Source organism: Amblyraja radiata, chromosome 31, assembly GCF_010909765.2.
Source record: "Amblyraja radiata isolate CabotCenter1 chromosome 31, sAmbRad1.1.pri, whole genome shotgun sequence".
NCBI lineage: Eukaryota > Metazoa > Chordata > Chondrichthyes > Rajiformes > Rajidae > Amblyraja > Amblyraja radiata.
The window spans coordinates 20,378,147-20,384,166 of NC_045986.1; positions in this window are offsets into that span (position 1 = coordinate 20,378,147).

The window sequence follows — 6,020 nt, forward strand, 5'->3', positions numbered from 1 at the left end:
ATTAACCTGCAGTGTCAATTAACTCCTTTAAAAACAGCTGGATAAATATCTGGTTAGTGCTAGGATTGAGGGTTGTGGGGATAAGCATAGAGGCAGATAATTAAATACTCCTGGCAAACACTGATTCCTTAAACTAAGGATAGTGCCTGGGGGAATATTTCCCATGGAATGCAGCTGTGGGCAGAGGTTTTATTCAACGGATTGTGTAAAATGCAGAATTAGATTCATATTCAGGAATTATATATATGTGTTGAGGAAAATTATTGAGTAGTGGCAATGTGAAAGGAGGCCATTCAGCCCCTGGAGTTCATACCGGCTCTGTGCTTCCACTCAAATACTAACCCAACTCCATTTTCAGCACTAAAATAGAGTCTGCCTCCACTATTCCCCCAGTTCCCCAATCACTCACTGTCATTCCTGCTAACCTCCTTCACTAAGTGACCCTTTATTTCTGTCCTGCTGACAGCACCCGTCGTCAGGATCGAACCCGTGCCTCTGGCATTGTAAAGGGCCTGTCTCACTTACGCAACATGTTGAAGATTCAGCGGCAACCAGAGAAACGCTACGACTGTTTGGGTGACTGAGGAGACGACTCACGACCATACGGGCGACACCCTTGCGACATGTCGCGGGGTGAAGTCTGTATGGTCGTGACCAGTCGCCCAAAGAGTCGTACCTTGTTCTGGTCGACGCTGGATTTTCAACATGTTGAAAAATTTCGACGACCTGTAACGACCTATGACGGGTGCCAGCAGTCGCCAAAAAAGTTGCGTAAGTGGGACAGGCCCTTAAGGCATCAACTCTACCACTGCGCCACCATTTTGTAAAGTTTCATCATGACTTCCATGCTCTTGTGCTCTTCTCAGGAAGCCCAAGTCGCATATGCATTTTAACCTCGTTTAAAAGCTGCCGTACAACTTTCAATAAGCTATGCATACTGTATATTCCCCACAATCTCCGCTCAGCGCCTCATTTTTTGACCCATTCGTTTATACTTCCTATTCTCATTTGTCGTACCAAAATATAAGCATTTATCAGCATTACATTTAGTTTGCCAGGTCTCTGCCCTGTCTACCAGAAAATCTGTGGCTCTTTGAAGTCTGTTCCTATCCTCCTCACTGTTCAATGGCCTGTTCCTGTACTGTACTATGTTCTGCTTTTGATTGCTCAAAGTGGACTCCGGCCACAACCTATTTGATCATTATCTGTAGAAGGAACTGCAGATGCTGGTTTAAACTGAAGAAACTCAGCAGATCAGGCAGCATCTGGTGGAGCGAGACACAAAATGCTGGAGTAACTCAGCGGGACAGGCAGCATCTCTGGAGAGAAGGAATGGGTAACGTTTCGGGTCGGGGCGGGTATGAAGAAAGGTCTCGACCGGAAACATCACCCATTCCTCTCTCCAAAGATGCTGCTCGTCCCACTGAGTTACTCTGGCATTTTGGGTCTATGGTCTGTTTGATCATTACCTTCTCCAACTTGTTAAAGAAGGAACTGCAGATGCTGGAAAATCGAAGTTACACAAAAATGCTGGAGAAACTCAGCGTGTGCAGCAGTATCCATAAATGCTGCTGCACCCGCTGAGTTTCTCCAGCATTTTTGTGTACCTTCTCGAACTTACTTCCCACACTGTTTCTTACATGTGGTTTAATGTTCTAATGGCTTTATCAGTTTCCGCTGTACATTAACTTGTCACATTTACCCAAGAATTGTTTAACGTTCCCAGGTCTGTATCAACCTCCCTCTTGAATACTTTCAGAAGACTAGATCCAATGGGAAAACAAGGAAGAAACTTTCACCTTTTAAATCAGCTACTGTCTGCAAATGACAAAATGTGCCAATTTCAAAATAGAAGTTACCTGTAATGTAACAATGAAACACCATCAAACTATTGGAACAATTATAAATAAGTTTTGAAATATTTACATTATGCAGAAAAACATACGGTAGACGTGATCAGCATGGATTAACCATGAAAGAATTGAAAGTCCAGCCACAAACTTAGTTTTGTGCACTACCCATCTGATGAATTTAATAATTACTGAATAATATTGTGGGAGATTTAATGAATTACCTGTTTTGAACATGATGCTGGGTTCAAAGATTACTCGAATGCCTTCTTGATTCCCCGCGAATGTTCTGTTGCATCAAATTCTACCGTTAGAAAACCAACTTGTAGTCATGCACAGTTAACATGAGGTTGTGCATTAGCTCTTTCTTTACTTATTTATTTTACAGGTCACCAGCTTAGCTGGTAAGGCCAGCATTAATTACCCATTCCTAAGTGTCCTTGAGAAAGTGATCATGAGCCACCTTGTCGAAATACAGCAGTACTTCTTTAGTTTAGTTTAGTTTTAGAGTTATAGCGCGGAAACAGGCAGTTCGGCCCAGCGAGTCCATGCCGACCAGTGATCCCTGCACACCAACCATCTCCCACAAACACTAGAGACAATGCCCAATTACACCAAGCCAATTAACCTAGAAACCTGTACGTCTTTGGAGTGTGGGAGGAAACCGGAGATCCCGGCAAAAACCCATACAGGTCACAGGGAGAACGTACAAACCCTATTCTCATTTGTATGACAGCAGGTGGTGGAAAGAGACGGATTAGGAGTGGGTGGGAGAGTAGGAGGTGGCAGACAGGAGAGGGCTGATGGAGAGGGTGTTGCAGAAGGCATATACAGTGCCTAGAATTGCCAGTTGCAAGGTGGGTGATCAGGGTGTCACAGAAGTTGGGAAAAAAGTTCCCACGGCCGCATTACCTCAGGCCTTGTAACCTTGCATCCCATTAACCTTGGACAACTATTCCCATCTGCTAATAGCTCTCGATCAGCTCCGATCATTGGCACAGCTGCCCGCTGAAGCTTGCAGCTAGCATCGGGCATAGTCCCAGCGGCCTTTCAGCTGAAAATCAGGAAATACCCAGGAAGTGTGTCGAACAGTCAATCTTTTTGCTAAGTCAACCCCTCACAGATCTAATTACTAAATTGGCTGTAAATTCAGCTTCAGCATTGGTTTGCGGTTAGCTCAGTATCAGACAAACTGATTCAAATCCAACCAGGCTTTCTAAATATCAGAAGCTTTCCCATGTGTTTGCTCAGTGTCTGGGTCACACAGGCACTTCCATTATATCTGCCCTATTTTGCAGCATACTAGTATCTAGCCGCTGCTGGTCCAGTACCCGGGGTCGCCCTCCCCTGACTCACCACAGCAGTTTCCCAACGCATGCACTTTACATTTATCTGAATGGGCCATTTGTGGATGCTGGTTTCCCACTGTTTTCTTACCAGCATAGAAAGCTTCCCAAAACCCTTGGTGCTGTTGAAAACACAAGGTTAATTTCTGAATCTCTCCCTTTCAGATTTCCAAAACCAAGCCACGCTGACCATGCATTTTAGTGGGTAGTTGATAAAGCTGCAATGAAAAGCATAAAGAAACTGGGGGGCCTGGAGAATTATAGGATTAATTTGCCAGACCTCTCCATGGTACAACAGATAGAACAGCTCCAGGAACCCTAGTCCAATCCTGACATTGGGGGCTGTCTATATGGAGTTTGCATGCCTCACCTGCGACAGCATGGATTCTCTCTAGGTTTTTCTCCCATGTTCCTAAGGTGTGCGGGTTGCTATGTTAATTGGCCTCTGTGACATGTCCAAAGACATGTAGCATCATTCGTTAATTAGCTTCTGTAAAAAATTGTAAATTGTCCCTTGTGTGTAGGATAGTGCGAGTTTTGATTATCCTGCAATGTCTTTGGAATGTGGGAGGAACCTGGAGCACACAGAGAAAACCTGCACGGTCTCGGGGAGAATGTACAAACTGTGAGAAGAAATGCAGTGAAGATTCACCCGATTGAATTATGCGGGAAATTAAAGAGACTGGGATTTCAATCTCTGAGGAATAAGAGGCAGCCTCATTAATGTGCACAAAATTCTTATCTCACATGGCAGGATAGATGCAAGGATGATCTTTCCCCTGGCTAAGCCGTCTAGAAGCAATAGGAACTGTCTTGTAATACAGGGTTGGTTATTCAAGACTGAGATAAAACAAAATGACTTCTCTCAAAGAGGGAAGATTGTTTTATGGACTGGAGGCCTGTGATTGGCAATGTGCCTCAGGGATCAGTGCTGGGCCCATAGTTGTTTGTCATCTACATCAACAATTTGGATGAGAATGTACAAGGCATGATTAGTAAAGGGCCTGCTCCACTTTCACAACCTAATTCTTTCATCCCGACCATTTTTTTGCTTGTGGACATTTTTTATCGGGCTAGAGAAAACGTCCCGACTTACCTGATGCCACGAGCACCTACGGCTAGCATAACGAGCCGCTACGATATATCTACGAACTCCCACGACCTCCTACGGACTCGTTACGAACATTCTGCGAGTTTGAATCAGGGGGAAATTCGGGAGAATTCGTGAATTACCTCGTGAAAGTGGGACAGGCCCTTTTGTTTGCAGATAAAACTGAAGTAGGTGGTACTGTAGACACTGAAGATGGCTATCAAGGCTTACAGCAGGATCTTGATCAGCTGGGAAATGGTTAATGGTTTACAAGTTCACAAGTTATAGGAGTAGAATTAGGCCATTCGATCCATCGAGTCTACTATGCCATTCAATCATGGCTGATCTCTGCCTCCTAATCCCATTTTCCTGCCATCTCCCCATAACCCTTGACACCCGTCCTAATGATGAATTTGTCTATCTCTGCCTTATAAATATCCACTGATTTGGTGGAGTTTAATTCAAATAAATGTGAGATGTTGCATTTTGGGAGGTCAACTAGGCCAGGATCTTCCCAGTAAATGGTCGGGTGTGTTGTAGTCCGGAGGGATTGAGGCATACAAATACATAGATCCCTGAAACTGGTGTCACAGGTAGATAGGGTGGTGATGAATCTTGGGGATTCTCCACCTAAACCAGCTATAGAGGCTATAGAGGCTGTTTAGCTGTTCAAAACTGGGATGGATAGAATATTGGATGTTAAGGGAATCAAAGGACATTGGGCTAGCACAGGCAAATTGACCTGATGATCAGCCATCATCTTATTGAATGACAAAGCAGACAAGAGGGGCTGAATGGCCTACTCCTACACCTATTCCTTTGCACTTATGTCAAGACTGCGGATTAGGTACCAGATGGATTCATTCAGGCGAGAAGAACAGTCTCTACGCCCAAGAGGAGATATGACAGAAATCGTCGAAATAGGTGCAAGGTTTCGCAGAGACAAGTTGGGTGGAAGTATTTTATATGAGTCGATAATTAAAGAGCAGAAGGTTTTAAATCATCAGCAGAATATTGGCGGGGTGGAACGGTTTGCCACAAGCAGTGGTGGAGGCTGCACCAATTGAATGAAAACTGGCAAAACACTGAAGGACTAGAATTTTAACAGGTCCACGGACGGGACTGGTGTAAAACTCTTGAGTAATTGGTAATGCCCAATGCTTGCGTCTCCAGGATTTTTCCTGGCGAATATATATCCACCGTCAGCCAATAACTTTGCTATGTAAGCAGGCCAACAAACCATGAATGCTAAACACATCAGCGCTCGAGGGGGCTTTTCAAACTGAATTGTGGTTCCTGTCAACCACGCCTTATAAAACATCAGACTTCTGTCGCACTGAGGGAACATCATACCTGTGTGGGAGCTCTATAGGTCTCTGTACAAACTTCCTGCCCTGGCCTCATTCCCATTCTAAGTTTTCCTTATGTAAATATTTATTCACCTTTCCCCGTTAGGCATTATTTACACAAAAAGATTTCTCTTAACCTTTCCCTTCATTCCTCTGGTGTCGGGGTTAATTCTGAGACCCCTCTTCTCCAGTGTGTTGGTGAATGAACTATTACCATCGTTTCCATCCTGCACCACAGATCCTGGTTCATTGTGTGAGCCTTATCGGCCGGCTATGCCATTTCTATTCCATATCTATAACATGGCCCTTTACTTCCCCAATACAAAAATTATTCTTAATAACTTATTATTATTCTCTAGCCATTGATCATCAAGTGTTGTATAAA